General features: G+C 43.5%; 1 pseudogene; it reads left to right on the top strand.

Annotated features, from left to right (window-relative positions):
* Window positions 1–12,198: 12,198 nt before the first annotated feature.
* LOC102254261 lies at window positions 12,199–15,907 on the top strand (annotated as a pseudogene).
* The last annotated feature ends 1,581 nt before the right edge of the window (window positions 15,908–17,488 follow it).

Genomic DNA, 17,488 nt, shown 5'->3' with positions numbered 1-17,488 from the left:
TAAATATCAAAATTATTTTTAAGCCATTCAGATTTTTAAGCCATTTTATAGTCTCATAACAAGTTATTAAAATATGTATTTTATGCACTTCAATAGATTTCAAATTGAAAATGATTTTTGTGCACTGTTTTCTTCAGTCATGCATTCATACCATTTACAAATGGATTTACTTTGGGAGAAACTTCGTTGCCACTTTCATGTAAGAATTATTTAGTATTTCCAAAGGAGCAAGCAAGATGTATTTTAATTACACCATAGCTTCAACTAATAAAAAATCTCTACCAGTTTTAAAGATTAACCATTCTGCTAAAAGGGAGTAAATGGGTTCCATGTGTGGCTAATGGAGCTGATTTAATTTAAAGTGGACAAAGTTCACCATACAAACACTTTAATAATGATCATATTATAAGACTACAGCATGAGAATTAGAATACCTTAGAGATGGAAACAGGCTTAGGAAGCATATCTAAACAAATCTGTGCAAGCAAGAGATTCTGTTTGCAACATCGCATGAATGTTTATTCATTTCAAACTAAATTAATAGCTTTTGTTCAATTCAAACATATTTTAAAATATGGTATAGTAATATATAAACCAAATAATAAAAATTAGAAGTGTATTAAATTAAATATTTCTAGGCTTGATTTTAGGGTTATACAGCATAAAATAAAATTTAACTATGGTAGAACATGTACACAAATTACTCTGACATTCTTTCTTTGGAATTACGATGCTACATGGCAACTAGTTATTCATTGTAAATGATAAATAGTTTTATAATTAATAAAACTAAGCATTGCTTCTACAAAATCCAGATTTTAGTAGACTAATGCATCAATTAATGATTAGATATGTTTTGAGAAATGCATCATTAAGCAATTTTGCCAAGCAAATATAGAATGTGCCTACACAAGCCTAGATGGTAAAGCCTACTGCACACCTAGACTATATGTTATAGACCAATGCTCCTAGGCTACAAAACTGTACAGCATGCTACTGTACTGTATACTGTAGGCAATTGCAACACAAATGGAATTGTTTGTGAATCTAAACATTAAGTTGTATGAGTTCCTTGTATATTTTGGATATTAACCCCTTATAAGATGTATCATTGGCAATATGTTCTCCTGTAGAGTAGGCTCTCTTTTCATTTTGTTGGTTTATTTTGCTGGGAGAAAGCTTTTTATTTTTATACTAGAGGCCCGGTGCACAAAATTTGTGCACTGGGGGGGTCCTTCAGCCTGGCCTGTGCCCTCTCGCAGTCCGGGACCCCTTGGGGGATGTCTGCCTGCCAACTCTTAGTAGCCTCCCAGAGTGTGGCTACTATTATCTTCTTTATTTCTGTAGCCTTGGCCTGGTCTCTCTTGTTTCTCCTCTCTTCCTCCTCTTGGTCTTTATTATAGAACACAAAGGTGGCAACTCTCAAGAGGTTCTCTAAGGTACTTTCAGGACTAATAGCCAATTTTTGTAACTTTCTCCTGATGGCTGGGGTCATCTGAGTGATAAATTTGTCTTTTAAATTTAGTTGTCCCTCTTCTGTACCTGGAGTCATGTTGGTGTGCTTAACCAATGCCTCCCTGAGCCTCACTAAAAAAAGCCACCAAGGAGTTTTCGTCAGCCCCTTGATTAATGGTATTTAGTTTAGAGTAATTAACAGGCTTTGTCTTACTACATCTGAGGCCTACTATAATACAGAACTGGCAGTGCTTTATCTTCCACCTCTCGGTTTCAGGGTTCTATCGAGGGTCTACAGGAGGGACTGCCTCCTGTCCTATTAAGAAACTCCCTCTCCTTCCCTCAATGTCCTCTGCTTCCCCGAGCATAAGTAATAAAACATTCATTCCAAAATTCTCTTGCTTTTTCTAATACAGCTTGCTTTTTAGTGGCTGAGAGGGTCAGGTCTATTATGAGCTTGATGTGTCTATATGAGAGATCAAACATTTGAATCAGGCTTTGGAAGACCTCAATATATATCTTCAATAAATGTTTTTTACATAACAAAATTCATCAAAAAGTTGTCTCTCTTTATGAACCTTTGAAATGTTTTACCAAATTTAGATGATGCCAAATTATATCCTTTATTTTATTCTATTAAGGTACAAAATGTAAATTTATCCAATAAAACAGGTAATCCATCAATAAAATCCAAATCAAGACACCTCAAAATGCAATTAGAGAATTAGAGAATTTCAAAATTAAAACTTTCACACAGTTTGAGTTGTCATTATTTAATTCAGTCCCATCGTTCTTCTGTAATAACAAATTTTAACGTCTTCCTGTTTTTAGTCATTGTAATTCATTAAAAGCTTGCAAAGAAAAGTAAAAAATAAAATGGATGTAGCTGAACACAACTGAAGCAAATCTGCATGGAGACACAAGAAAACCTACAAATGGAGGATTTTGTCATGCCATATAATATACTAAATTAACATTTCCAAATATAAGAAATCTGTGCTGTTATTGTCATAATTATTTATAGTCCATTATTGTAATCTGAAAGACACTTTCTAAAACTAATTCTAATATCCCGAATCCCCCACTGACTGAAATTACAGAAGTATTTAAAAATGCACAAGTTTTTGTGTCTGTATGTATTGTGTATATATTTGAAGTAAATTTAGTAAACTATCAATCATAGAAGGAATATTTAAGTAATTTACATTAAATTTATACACTAAAGTAAAAGATATATATGAAAATAACTACATTTTATTTACCTGAAAAATGTCTAGGATGCTTTAGTAAAAACACTATTTTAATTAATCCAATAAAAATGACTGGATAAAAAGAATGTGTGTGTCTGTGTGTGTGTTACAGAAACAAAGAGAAAATTTATTTGAAAAGTAATCTAAAATATTTATGTTTCAAGTTTTTATTGAAAAAGTCCCAATTTTGATTCAAAATGAACATATATAAAAACTTCATTATATACTTCATATAGAATACTTCATATATATTAATAAGGGTATTAAAATAAGTGTATTATGATATAATTTCCTTTAAGTTCTAGTTGTAGATTTTTTACTAAGTATTCAGAAAATCAGGTTTAAACAACACTTGCAAAGTTACTGAGCTGATTAATTACACATAAATTATATTTTTCTTTGTGTGCAACTCAATAGATAGTTATACTTCATTGTATTGTGAGAGAATAGGAGTTGCATGACTAGAAATAGGAGCTCCTATTACATGAAATTAGGAATTTAGAAAGGTTTCAAAAATAATTTTTAAAATATTTGACTTGTAAAGATTCCAAATTAGCCAGAAAATGTTTCATTAGCTCTATCCATATTTACTAGTAATAATAATAAACATCTGCTCTTTAATTTTATCTCTTCTGAATGTTCTCTGTTAGCAAAACAGAATTTGCATGATGTAAAGGAATTTAATTAATTTTTCCAACCATCCCTATACCCAGAAAATAACCCTGTATATTATTTTTCTCAATAATTTCTCCTTTAATTGTTTTATTTTACTCTAAGTATTAATTTACTTTAGGTCATTCATAATTTATTTTCTAGTATTTTCTTGATCTATAGACAAGTTTTATTTAGAGGTTTTAAACTTGACATTTTAGAGTCAATTTCATAATAAATTTAGCTTCTTTATATTCATGTGAAATAGAACAGCTTATCTGGTCTTGTGACAGAGCTCTGATTAAACTATGAAATAACTGATATTTACCTTGAAAGTCCTCATCTGAAACTTACCTTTACCTTTAGATAGAAGCATATATAAGATAAGTTGTTGATGGAGTGGTAGGGGTGATGTAGACAGGAGGATTTTTTTTTCTACCTTTCAAAAATATTTTTTTTAGGAATACCTAAATATATTTTGGACCTTGATTAAACTGTTAATCCTGAATTAGACAAAGAAATAAACCTCATTATACAATTAATATTTTCACTCAAATTACCAGTTATTACAGAAAGTGCATCTTTCCAATTGAAGCTTTTTACATGCAGGGTTTAACAGGGTAGTATCTGTCCCATTATCCCAATTGTCTTTATAAAATATATGCAGCCTGCTACCTAGGAAACTTGAGTGTAGGAGGAGATGTTCTGAGAGACTGCACATGGCTCCAGTTTCCAAGGAAACTCATGCCCTTTTTTTCCTGTAAATGTCCAAAGCAGTTGTTTATTAGGAACTGGATTAATAGTCTTTTCAAAGGAGACTCTTTTCATACATATGAACTAAATTGTAAATTGTATTAGCTGTGTTTAATTTTTTTCAGCATGTAGGTTTCAGGTATAAAGTAAAGTCTTATGGATTATCACATATGGGTTTAATATGATGTAATTTAAAATATTAAGAATGCAAAAGCTTGCCCTTTAATAAAAATAAACCATAAATGTATAAGAACATTTTTTTTCCTGAAAAATAACTAGCAGATACTGAATGTATACTTATCCAAATCCATATGTGTTGAATATGCACTTTTTAATTGATGGTACATGAAAATATTTTCCTTTGAATGCTTTCATATATAACAACTAGAGGCCCGGTGCATGAAATTCCTGCGGGGGGTGGGGGGATTGTGTGTGTCCCTCAGCCCAGCCTGCACCCTCTCCAACCTGGGACTGCTGGCTCTCAACTGCTCGCCTGCCTGCCTGCCTGATTGCCCCTAAGAACTTCTGCCTGCCAGCCTGATAACCCCCTAACAACTCCCCTGCCAGCCTGATCAACATTTAACTGTTCCCCTGCTGGCCCGATTGTCCCTAACTTCCCTCCCCTGCCAGTCTGATTGCCCCTAACTGCCCTCCTCTGCCAGCCTGGTTGCCCCCAACTGCCCTCCCCCGCTGGCCCAGTCATGCCTAACTGCCCTCCCCTGCCAGCCCGGTCACCCCCAACTGCCCCCCCTGCAGGTCCGGTGGCCCCCAACTGCCCCCCACTGCAGGCCAGGTTCCCCCCAACTGTCCTCCCTTCCAGGCCTGGTCCCCCCCAACTGCCTTCCCCTGCTGGCCTGGTCCCCCCAAACTGCCCTCCCCTGCTGGTCATCTTTGACCACTTGGGGGCAGCCATCTTGTGTGTTGAAGTGATGGTCAATTTGCATATTGCCTCTTTATTAGATAGGATTCAAACTACATTTTTATGTTGAATCCTATTTATTTTCTATCACTAGATTTTATTGTGCTAAAATATCACATATTACATCTTCTACTAACATTCTTTTTTTTTTTTTTTTTTTTTTTTTTTTTTGCTATTGGGTAATTAATATACTCCGAAATATAAAATCTTAAATCTACAAATTTCAAGATGGCTACAGAGTAGGTGAAAGCTACACTTGCCTGCTTCTGGCCCCAAACCAGATTTACAGCTGAATTATAGAGCACTCAACTGAATAATAAATTGAAAGCTAATTGAAATATTACAACCAAGGATTTACAGAAGAAGCCATATAGCCATATATACTGGTAAGAAGGGTTGAGAGGCAGAAAGAGCTAGACCCTACACATATGTGCCACACTGAGAAGCCAGAGGGATATCTCAGCTGCAAAACTTCCTCCCTCCAGGATCATGGGGGGTCTCAACCTTATGCAGGGATCCCCAACCCAGAGCAACAGAGATAAAAAGAGGAGCCCCCATAGCATCTGATGGTGAAAATCAGTGGGGATTTAGTTTGCCTGGGAGAAAAAGAAGTTGGCTAGAGACCCAAACACTAACGTCTCAGGGTTGAAAACTCCTGTTGTTACAGTATCAGCCTGGGGAGTGCACTGCCTGGTCTGTCAACTATTGGCAATACCACCCTGCCATAATGGTCTGCTGCATAATGGTCTGCTGACTGCACCCAACAAGGACCTTTGCGGCACTCTTTTTTTGGAGAAGCTCTTGGCAGAAATTTAAACAATGATTGAACTGTATAGCTTTAGAAAGGGGACCATTAACCCACCTTGAGGGCACAGCCAATGCTCACACCACCTGTCAAATCACTTGGCCTGCTCTATGACTCTGTGGTCCTTCCCAGCTAAGTTCAGTTCTGTAGGGGGAATCTGAGTGACACCCAGAGCTGGGACTTTTAAAATTCATTTCCTGGGGAAGCTTTTGTTCAGGAATCAGATGGGCAGGAACTGGGTTGTGTAGCTATATCACCACTCCTACCTCTCTTGTGAGCTTGGCATGCACCATTCTGCCAATGAGATATTCATTTGACATGTCTTTCTGGCACCAGGGGCCCAGCCCTGTAGAGCTCTGTCCCTGAAGGGGATCTAAGAGGTGATCAGAGCTTGGACCTTTGGTGCTCATCTAAGACTTTTGCCTAGGAAAAGCAAGAAATGCCCACCCCCTCCTACAGTCTTTCTGGCACCACCGCCAATGGAAGACAGTTTGGATCTGCTATCCCAAGTCCTGGTGGTCCCATACTGTAGAGCTCAGCTCCATGGGGAGAAGAGAGTGCTTCTCAGAGCTGGAATATTCTAGTGTGCTTAGCACATTCTGAGGGTTTGTCTAATACCACCTACCCCCAATGGAAGGCTCTTTTGACTTGTCCTTTTGAGTCCAGGTGGCTCCACCCTCCTGAGCTTGCTCCTGCAGAGGGGACAACTGGAACATGCAGCACACTAGTTCTGGGGGAGAGAGAGTTGGAGACTCTGGCAAGGACTGAGTGGATATGGCTTTGGAGTATGGGCCAATTTCTCCTCATTGAGGGATCCACTAATCTGTACACCTGACCCAGGTTGCCTTACACTAGTGAGCTTGCAACCTGTGGAAGGGGCTATGAGTGGCAGCTAGCCTGGGGCCACTGTACAATTTTTCTTTCTTTTTGAAATTTATATTTATTGTTGAAAGTATTAAAGATGTCCCCCTTTTTCTCCCCATTGACCCTATCCACCCCACACCCACCCTTTTCAGGCCTTCACCTCATTATTGTCTGTGTCCATGGATGATGCATACATGCATATAAGTTCCCCAGTTAATCTCTCTTCCCCACCCCTACCTTTCTTCTGAGATTCCTCAGTCTGTTTCATGCATCTATGTCTCTGGATCTGTGGAGGAAGACCAGGCAACCTCATGGAGAGGCAGCGTAGGTAGAGGAGGACTTCATAGAGCCACAGACCTCTTATAGACCTACTCCTAGTTCTAATCAGGAGGAAGCCACACCTTGTATACAGATTGGCTCTTCCCATGCACACCCAGGCCCAGTAGATGCAACCACATACAGTGAATAACATGGTAGCTCCAAAAAGGTAGACCAAGACCAGTTACACACAAAATCTGAAATCAACCTGTACCTAAATCCTGTCCAAGTGGACTCAAAATAAACACAACCAGTGGCGGGCTTCAGACCAGAGCTTGTCCCAACTAGCCACACAAGCAGGACTCCTAAAGGGAGATTGCAGAAGGCATCAGACCCTGCTGGGAACAACTCTGCCTTGGGAGGTAGCTCCTGCACAGCACTCATACATTGATTGAGGTTTATCTTTATCATCGTTTATCTTTATCATCAGCCAGCCTGAAGAGTTAACTCCAACCAGGAAGGGACCAGCAGAATTCAAGACTCAACTACAACAGAAGAGTGCACAAAAACACATGTAACATTCCTGGAGTACCGAGCTTAAGTGATCTGGAAGATTGTGGCACTGAGCCCAACAAAACACCTATATTATAAAGCCATAATAATAAATTTTGGAATAATAGCAGATATACCTAATACACAGAGTCAAAATGTTAAGCCAAAGAAATATGCTCCAAATAAAGAAATAAGAGAAATCCTCAGGAAAAAAAAATTGAAATGAAGTAGAGAAAACAAAAATACCAGATGCAGAGTTTAAAACAATGGTAATAAAGATGCTCGATGACTTTAGGGAAACAATGAATAATTGTAGTGAGAACTTAAACAAAGAGATAGGAAACATTTAAAAGGACATAAAATCATTAAAAAGAATCAATAAAAATGAAGAATATAATATGTGAAGTGAAGAATACACTAGAAATCAACAGCAGGTTAAATGAAGCAGAGAATTGAATAAGCAATTTAGAGAAAAAGATAACACTAAGCACCTAGGCAGAACATCAAAAAGAATAGAATTTTATTTTTTAATTGAGGAAATCTAAGGGCCCTCTGAAACAGCAAGCATAACAACATCTACATAACAGGGATAATAGAAGGAGAAAAGAGTAAGCAAAGGCTGAGACCCTGTTTGAAGAAATAATGGCTGAAAACTTCCCTAATCTTCAAAAGGAAAAAGCACATAACTTCAGGAAATGTAGAGAGTTTAAATCAAGATGAACCCAAAGAGGCCCACACCAAGGTACATCATAGCTAAAATGTCAAAGGTAAAAGACAAACAGAGAATCTTAAAGACAGCAAATTGGTTACTTACAACAGAGCTCACATAAAACTTTCAGCTGATTTATCAACAGAAACATTTCAGGCCAGAAGTGAATGGCATAAAATATCCCAAGAGAGGAAAGCAAGGACCTACAACCTAGACTATTCTATGTAGCAAACTTAACATTTAAAACTGAAGGCAAGATCTTGAAGAGGGGAGCAGTGCAGGCCAGGAGCGTAACCACCCCAATACCCATACTGCCTGAGGACACCACCCTGAACCCAAGCAGTGAGTCACTTACCATCCATAACTCATGAGGGACCACGTCTGGGTCCCTGTAATGAATACCATCCTACCTTGCCACTGGCTCTGAGATACCTGCAGTGACTGCAGGCCAGAGAGACTTCTCACACTGAACCTCCCTACCAAGATTCTGGACCTTACACTTCTGGACCTGGCACTCCTCCACCTTGTGCTCCCAGACATGGTGTGGTGAGTGCAAGTCAGAGGGACCATACACCCCACCTCACCCACCCCTAAGGATTGGGCCCAAGGTGCAGGTTGGGGACCTCCAGCCCGGTGCCCCACCCAGTCCCAAGGACTGTGTGGACAGTGCTATCTGGGGTCACTCAGCCCGGCACCCCATTCAGCTCTAAGGACTGGCAGAGAGGGAAAGCCAGAGAGTGCTAGGGCACAACCTTGTCATGAACACTAGGGTGACACAGTGAGTTGCATGCCAGAGAGCTCTTGGACCTCACAGGAGTCACACACCAGAGGATCTGTGCAGGTGCCCTCACCAACTCCGTGAACCTTCAGTGGACAAAGGCGGAACCAGAACCATGGAGGAAGGGAATACAACTCAGAGCAGAGACATTAAAGGCATGAGACTCAGGGAGACTCAGTCTTTGGGATAAGGAGTACCGGACTATTAGACCACTAGAGGCTTCAATTTCTCAGAACTCAAGCAGGTTGCCCAGAACCAAAAAGTTTCAGCAACTCACATTACATAGAAACAAATACAAAGAGACAGCGATAATGGGAAGACAAAAAAACAATGCCCAAAGGAAAGAAGATGAGGAATCACTAGAGATAAAACTAAATGAAATGGAGACAAGCAATTTGCCAGAGGAAGAATTCAGAGTAATGGTTATAAGGATGCTCAAACATCTGACTGAGAAATTCACCAACATGTGTAAGAATCAAGAGGAAATGAAGAATGACATAGTTGCAATAGAGCACACAATGGAAATTTCAACAGTAGACTAGAAGAAGCTGAGGATCCAATCAGCAAGTTAGAAGACAAGGTAGAAAAATAAAACACTCAATATGAACAGCAATAGGAAAAAAAATAAATAAAAATCAGGAAGAAAGTTTAAGGGAGATTTGGGACAACATGAAACAAAGCAACATCTGAATAACAGGGGTGGAAGAAGAGGTTGAAGTTGAGCAAGGGATAGAAAACCTATTTGAAGAAATATTGACAGAAAAATTCCCTGACTTGTGGAAAACAATAGTCACACAAACACAGAGAGTCCCAAACAAGAAGAACCCAAAAAAGCCCATAACAAGATAAGTTGTTATTACAATGGCAAATGTTAATGAAAAATAAATAATCTTAAGAGCTGCAAGAGAGAGACAGAAAGTTACCTAAGCCTTAGGTATCTCCCATTAGACTATCAAATGCTTTTTCAACAGAAACACATCAGGCCAAAAGGGAATTGAATGAAGTATACAAAGTAATGAAAAGCAAGGAACTGAATCCAAGAATACTCTATCCAGCAAGGCTATCATTCAAAATTGAAGGGGAAATCAGGAGCTTCACAAACAAAAAAAAAAAGGCTAAGGGAAATTATTACCATCAAGCCAGCAATGCAAGAAATCCTAAAGAAATTGATGTAAGAAATAGGAATAGAAGGAGATGGAGAAACACAGACATAAAGGATAAAAATGGCAACAAACAATACTTATCAATAATAACCCTAAATGTAAATCGATTAAATGCTCCAATCAAAAGACATAGGGGGGCTGAATGGATATAAATAGATGACCCATATATATGCTGTCTACAAGAGACCCACATCAGAACAAAGCACTCACACAGACTGAAAGTGAAGGGATGTGAAAAATAGTTTCAAGCAAATGAAGAAAAAGCTAGGGTAGAGATACTTAGATTGGAAAAAACAGACCTCAAAGTGAAGACCATAACAAGAGATAAGGAAGGCCACTTCATAATACTAAAGGGATTGACATACAAGAGGCTATAACTCTGGTAAACATATATGCCCCCAATACAGGAGCACCCAAATACATCGAAAAGCTTCTGGAAGATATCAAGAGAGAGATTGACAGCAATACAATCATAGTAGGAGACTTTAATACCCCATTGACATCACTGGATAAATCTTCTAGACAAAAAATCAGCAAAGAAACAGCAATCCTAAATGACTCACTAGATCAGATGGAACTAATTGACATCTTCAGAATATTTCACCCCAAAGCTATGGAATATACGTTCTTCTCAAGTGCACATGGTACATTTTCAAAGATAGACCAAATATTAGGACACAGGCTAAGGCTCTACAAATTCAAGAAGATTGAAATCATATTAAGCATCTTCTCAGATCACAATAGCATAAAGTTAGAAATCAACTACATTAAAAACAATAAAAAATGATAAAATACTTTGAGGATAAATAGCATGCTATTAAACAATGACTAGATTACAAAAGAGATAAAAGAAGAAATACAAAACACCCTGGAAACAAATGACAATGAAGTCAGTCCTGCAGTCAGCGCTGGGCTGCCGTGGCAACCCAGCACTGACTGCTGTGGCTGCAGGCGCTGTAACCCAGCACTGACTGCTGAGGGGGCTGCAAATCAGGCCTGGAGAGAAGCCTGAAGAGAGAAGCAGGGTCTGATCCGTAGCCTGTGTGGCAGATGTTGATCAGCAATTGTCTCTCTTTCTCTCCTGGTGGGGCCAGCAGCCATGCCTCCATTTCTCTCCAGGCCTCCACCAGGGTTGCTGATCAGCCCCACCTTTCTGATCAAGCCCCCTTGATAGGCCCAGAGATGTTGACTGGCATAGAAACTGACCAATGATAACCAAATCTGGGTGAAGTGTGAGGAGCCAATGGCTGCCTAAGGGGCAGAGCTTTTCACATTAACTGGCATAGAAACTGACCAAACAGAACCAAATCTGGGTCAACTGTGAGGAGCCAATGGCTGCCTAGGAGGCAGAGCTTTTGACGCTGATTGGATAGAAACCGACCAATCAGAACCAAATTGGCCAGCAAAGGAGGGCAGTTAGAGGTGATCAGGAAGGCAGAGGCAGTTAGGGGCCATCAGGCCAGCAGGGGAGAGCAGTTGGGGGCAAGATCAGGCTTGCAGGGGAGGGCATTTTGGGGCAACCAGGCCAGCAGGGGAAAGCAGTTAAGGCATCCCCCACGGGGTCCCCGATTAGAGAGGTGCAGGCTGGTCTGAGGAAACACGCCCCCTCCATGCACAAATTTTGTGCACCAGGCCACTAGTATACTAATAAAAGGGTAATATTTTAATTAGACTGGATAGAACATACATCCTCCAGACATCATTCCAGACGTCCTTCCGGACTAAGCCACAGTGGCAGGGGCCTAGGCAGAGGAAGTTATGGGCGATCACGTAGGCAGGCCAGTGGTTAGGGGTGATGAGGCAGGCAGGCAGAGCCTCATGATCCATCGCTTCAAAAAGGGAGACCCAGACTGCCTGTCACAGCCTGTAGGAGGGACACTTCGTGGCTGGCGGCTGGGAGGTGGTGGCTGCGACGGGAGGCGCTAGCAGCAGTGGACGCTGCAGGGTGGAGCTGGTGCCATGGTGGCTTCTGAGCAGGCATGGTGCCTGCAGCCTCTGTCCATGGCTTCTGCAGGGCTGGACTGCCACTCCTACTGCTATAATGCCTGGGCAGATCCATGACCCTTCCATGAATGTGGGCTCTCTGCCAGGGCTTGGCCCCCTGACCACACTCCCCAGCTCAGCCCTGACTGCAGAGGAGCTGAAATATGCTGACATCCACAACATTGGGGCCATGATCACCCCTTTGCACTTCCTGGAGGTGAAACTGGGCAAGAGGCCTCAACCTGTGAAAAGTGAGCTAGATGAGGAAGAGGAGTGGAGGAAAAGGCACCAGGAAAAGAACAAAGTGGCGGCAGCCCCATGCAGGAACAAGAAGAAGGAGCAGATGGAGTTTCTGCAGCGGGAATCTGAGTGGCTGGAGCTCATGAATGCTGAGCTGAAAAACACAGATGGAGGAGCTGAAGCAGGAGCAGCAGCAGCTCATCCTGATGCTCAGCCAGCATTGCTCCACATGCATGTCAGGACCAACAGCATTAAGATCCCCAACTCAAAAGGCAACCCACCGCTGGAGCAGCTGGAGAAGAAGTCACCATGGGCTGGGAGGAGGAAGAAGAGGAGGAGGAGATGAGCAGAGGGAGGAAGAGGAGGGTCCCAGAGGTCTCTTTCTTGCTACATGAAAAATTCTTCAATGAGGCTCAGCACAGCCAGCATCTGCCAGGCTTTTTTGTGAAACTCAGATCAGCCACACCAGGGGAAGAAACCCAGGCCCAAGTGTTGAGACCAAAGTATTCCTGAGGGGGGCCTGTTCTACCTGGGGCCAGGCTTGCAAGAGTCATCACAGAGGCTTTGGGCCAGAGAGACGCCCAACCTGGTAGCTTCTCCGGCCTCTCTGCCAGGGCACCCACCCAAAGAATCTCCAAGCAGCCAGGAAAAGCCATGAGTTGCAGACAAAATTAGGCTGAGTATGGAACTCAGAGTGAAACTGCAATCTGCCTGCCCCCAGCCCTGACCCTGATCCTGATGCAAGGCTGGGGAAGGGCATAGTGACGGACTCTGCTATACCCACCCACCATGGTCCAGCTAAGTCCTGCCTGGAGTGGCAGCTAGGGCACACCCTCACTGGCCCTGCTGGAGTTGTGGGCACGAGGCACTGGTGCCCTTCGAAAGCACATATTCACTGAATGTTTACAGACTGGCTGTCCTGGCAGGGCTTTCAACTGCACAAGTTTTTTATATTTTCTTTTTTTTAAAATATTTTTTACAAAAAAGTTTAGCCCTAGCCAGCTTGGCTCAGTGGATAGAGCGTCAGCCTGCGGACTGAAGGGTCCAAGGTTCGATTCTGGCCGAGGGCACATGCCTGGGTTGTGGGGTCGTTCCCCAGTAGGGGGTGTACAGGAGGCAGCCAATCAATGATTCTCTCTCATCATTGATGTTTCTATCTCTCTCTCCTTCTCCCTTCCTCCCTGAAATCAATAAAGAAATGTGTGTTTTTTTAAAAAGAGTTTATACAAGCAATACATAAATGGATTTTTATAATCACTCAATGTGATACAGTATAAATATGCTATGGTTTGTTTGTTATGACCAGATATTCAGCAGTTATGGCCGTTGTGTGTAACTTCTAAGTACTGTAGTCTCTGAGTGTTGGGGGTGGCAGGGGTGGAGGTGCAGTGTGTTTCCAACCTGGTAAACCCTTCATAGTACTCAGTTCTGTATCGCTCAGTAAACATTACACTTACTTAAAAAGAAAAAAAGAAAGAGGGAGGCCCAGGCTACCCATACAGTGGCACTGCAGTGGGTGGATGGGGCCTCCCTCTGTAAGGTGATTGATCTGGGCCCTCCCTCCCCTGCCATGGATTGCCCCAGAGAGGGAGGCCCAGGCCACTGTCCAGCAACACTGTGGCAGGTGTGCGGGGCTGGCCAGTGACCACCCTGCAAAGAGAGGCCCAGGCCAGCCAAGTGATCACACTCCATGCCTGTCACCTGCAGAGGGAGGTGAGTGGGGGAAGGGGAAGGGGGGGCAAGCAGTGGCAGCGGTGGGGGCAGGACCAGCTGCCAGCAGCCAGGGGAAGAAAATCCCTGATAGTCCCTGATCTCAGGCCAGGCCTAGGGACCGGGTCCCAGATTGCGAGAGGGGGCAGGCTGGGCTGAGGGACCCCCCCCCCCCCCAGTGCACAAATTTTAGTGTATCTGGCCTCAAGTATGTATATATATATATATATATAATTTTCAGAGGGAAATTGGTTGATTGGTTGGGAGTAGTTGGAGGTAGACAAAGGGAGTACAAATGTATACATAAAGAGACTGCTTTGGAAGATGGCAGCAGGCAGGACGGAGGTGAGGGAGAGGATGTGAGTGAGTGAGAGGTTGAAGGGAGAGTGTGTGTATGTGTGTGGTGTGTGTGTGAGTGAGTGAGGGACAGTTAGATCCAACAGGAGTGCCAGGGGCCGGCTGACAGGGAGAGACTCCCTGGACAGGGAGAGACTGTTGCACTGTGGGCACTCCAGGACTGCGGGTCTCGGCACGGAACCCACGCCATCTTGAAGGGGAGAGCGAGTGGCCGTCTGGGAACTCATATATATATATATATATAATTTTCAGAGGGAAATTGGTTGATTGGTTGGGAGTAGTTGGAGGTAGACAAAGGGAGTACAAATGTATACATAAAGAGACTGCTTTGGAAGATGGCAGCAGGCAGGACGGAGGTGAGGGAGAGGATGTGAGTGAGTGAGAGGTTGAAGGGAGAGTGTGTGTATGTGTGTGGTGTGTGTGTGAGTGAGTGAGGGACAGTTAGATCCAACAGGAGTGCCAGGGGCCGGCTGACAGGGAGAGACTCCCTGGACAGGGAGAGACTGTTGCACTGTGGGCACTCCAGGACTGCGGGTCTCGGCACGGAACCCACGCCATCTTGAAGGGGAGAGCGAGTGGCCGTCTGGGAACTCATGACACCACCACCCAGACAGGCCTTGGACGCTGACCCAGCAGCCACTCCAGCCACGGTCCAGCTGCCCCACCCGCACACTCCCAGACCCTGGGATCTCCACCTCCGGGAAGCATCACATCCGCAGTGGTGAGTGCGGCCTCCCCCTCCCCAGCAGCAGACCTCCGGGCGCCACATTCGTGTGTCTCCAGCGTGCAAACCTCTGGAGCCCACCACCCAACAGGCAGCCGCTGGAGGCCAATCCAGGCTCCCGCTGAGTGTGATACTGTGCAGACGGGGTGCACTGCCCCACAGTAACAATTCTGAATTCACTCTCCTGAATAACTTCCAATAGACACTGTCGCACAATTTCAACGCCAGGGCCCCTTAAGGTGCGTCAGAGCTCTGCCCGCACCGCCATAGCCTCGGTTTCCAGAAGACAAGCATCTGGAGACCACCACTCCACAGGCAGCCCCTGGGAGCCGCTGCGAGCCCCCAACTCCGTGCAATATTGCACAGACAGTGGCGCACTGCCCCACAGGAGAAATTCTGAATTCACTCTCCTGAATCACTGCCAATAGACACTGTCCCACAATTTCAACACCAGGGCCCCTTAGGGTGCGTCAGAGCTCTGCACGCACCGCCAGAGCCGGGTTTCCAGCTGACAGGCAGCTGGAGACCTCCACCCCATAGGCAGCCCCTGGGAGCTGCTGCGAGCCCCCCACTCAGTGCGATATTGTACAGACAGTGGCGCACTGCCCCACAGGAGAAATTTGAATGCACTCTCCTGAATAACTGCCAATAGGCGCTGTCGCACAACTTCAGCCCCAGGGACCCTCAGCGTAACTCGGAGATCCACGCCACAAATGCACCACGGGTACCCCTGTGAGCTGCCACTGGGAACGTGTGTATCCATCCACAGGCACAGCAGCAAAATCTGAGTCTTCCCACTCTACCGCTGCAAAACTCTGGACACTATAGTTTTGCTTTTTCAGCGCTCAGGCCTCCTGAGCTCACCGGGTCACAGGCGTGTTCTTATCCTAACAAGGGTGCACTGTCCCAACAATAGAAATTCTGAATAACCTCATCCTGGATACCTGCTCACAGACCCCTTGATCGCTTGGCTTTAACAGGGCCCTTCAAAGTGTGCCAGGGTGCCACACTGGCAAGCACACTGTGAGTGCCCCTGTGAGCTACCACTGGGAGATTTTACCCAGCAGCAAAAACTGAGTCTTTCCACTCTACAGCTACAGAACCCTGGACACCACAATTGTTCCTTTCCAGTGTGCAGGCCTCCTGAGCCTTACCACCCTGACAGGCAGCTCCTGGGTACCTCCGAGAGCCCCTGCTGGGCACGGGAGATTTTAGCCAAGGACACAAGGCAGCAAAAATTGGAACATATTCCTCCCCAGCTGCTGACATCTGAACACCGCAGTTGCACCTTACCAGCTCGCAGGCCTACATCAAGAAAACCCAAACAGCTTAAGTAGGGTGCTACGCTAGACTATCAAACTCAGGAGATCTGAGAAATCACACAAGCAGCACCTTCCTCAAAAGAACCAGGGTAGCAAAACAGTCAAATCTAGGACACAGAAACAATTAAAACATTAGAGCAAAACTTGGGGAGACAAAAAAGCAACCCCCAAAGGAAAGAGAAAGAGGAATCACCAGGCAGAGATTTAAATGAAACCGAGGCAAATAACTTCTCAGAGACAGAATTCAAAGAAATGGTCATAAGAATGCTCAAAAGGCTGGATGACAAATACACGCAACTCAATGACAAATACACACAACTCAATGAGAATTATAAGGAGCAGAATGAGAATGTCACCAATATGAAAAGGAACCAAGAGGAAATGAAGAACGACATAGCTGCAATAAAGAACACAATGGAAGGCTTGAACAGTAGACTAGAAGAGGCTGAGGACCACATCAGCGAGCTAGAAGACAAGGTAGGAAAATACACACAAACACAGCAGCAACTGGAAAGAAAAATTAAAAAGCAAGAGGAGAGCCTAAGGGAGCTTTGGGACAACACAAAACGAAACAACATCCGCATAATAGGGGTACCAGAAGGAGAGGAAGAGAAACAAGGAATAAAAAACCTGTTGGAAGAAATAATGACAGAAAACTTCCACGATATTGGCAAATCCAAGAAGCACAGAGTCCCAAACAAGATGAACCCCAAAAGACCAACACCAAGACCCATCATAATTAAATTGGCAAACATCGACGACAAAGTACAAATCTTAAAAGCTTCCAGAGAGAGACAGAAAGTTACATACAAGGGATCACCCATTAGAATATCAATGGATTTCTCAACAGAAACACACCAGGCTAGAAGGGAATGGAATGAAATATACAAAGTGATGCAAACCAAGGGACTGAATCCCAGAATACTATACTCAGCAAGGCTATCATTCAAAATTGAAGGTGGAATCAGGAGCTTCACAGACAAAAAAGGACTAAG

Source organism: Myotis brandtii, unplaced genomic scaffold (assembly GCF_000412655.1).
Source record: "Myotis brandtii unplaced genomic scaffold, ASM41265v1 scaffold732, whole genome shotgun sequence".
Taxonomy (NCBI): domain Eukaryota; kingdom Metazoa; phylum Chordata; class Mammalia; order Chiroptera; family Vespertilionidae; genus Myotis; species Myotis brandtii.
The sequence above is the reverse complement of the archived record's forward strand: the minus strand, read 5'-3'. Positions and strand labels throughout refer to the sequence as shown.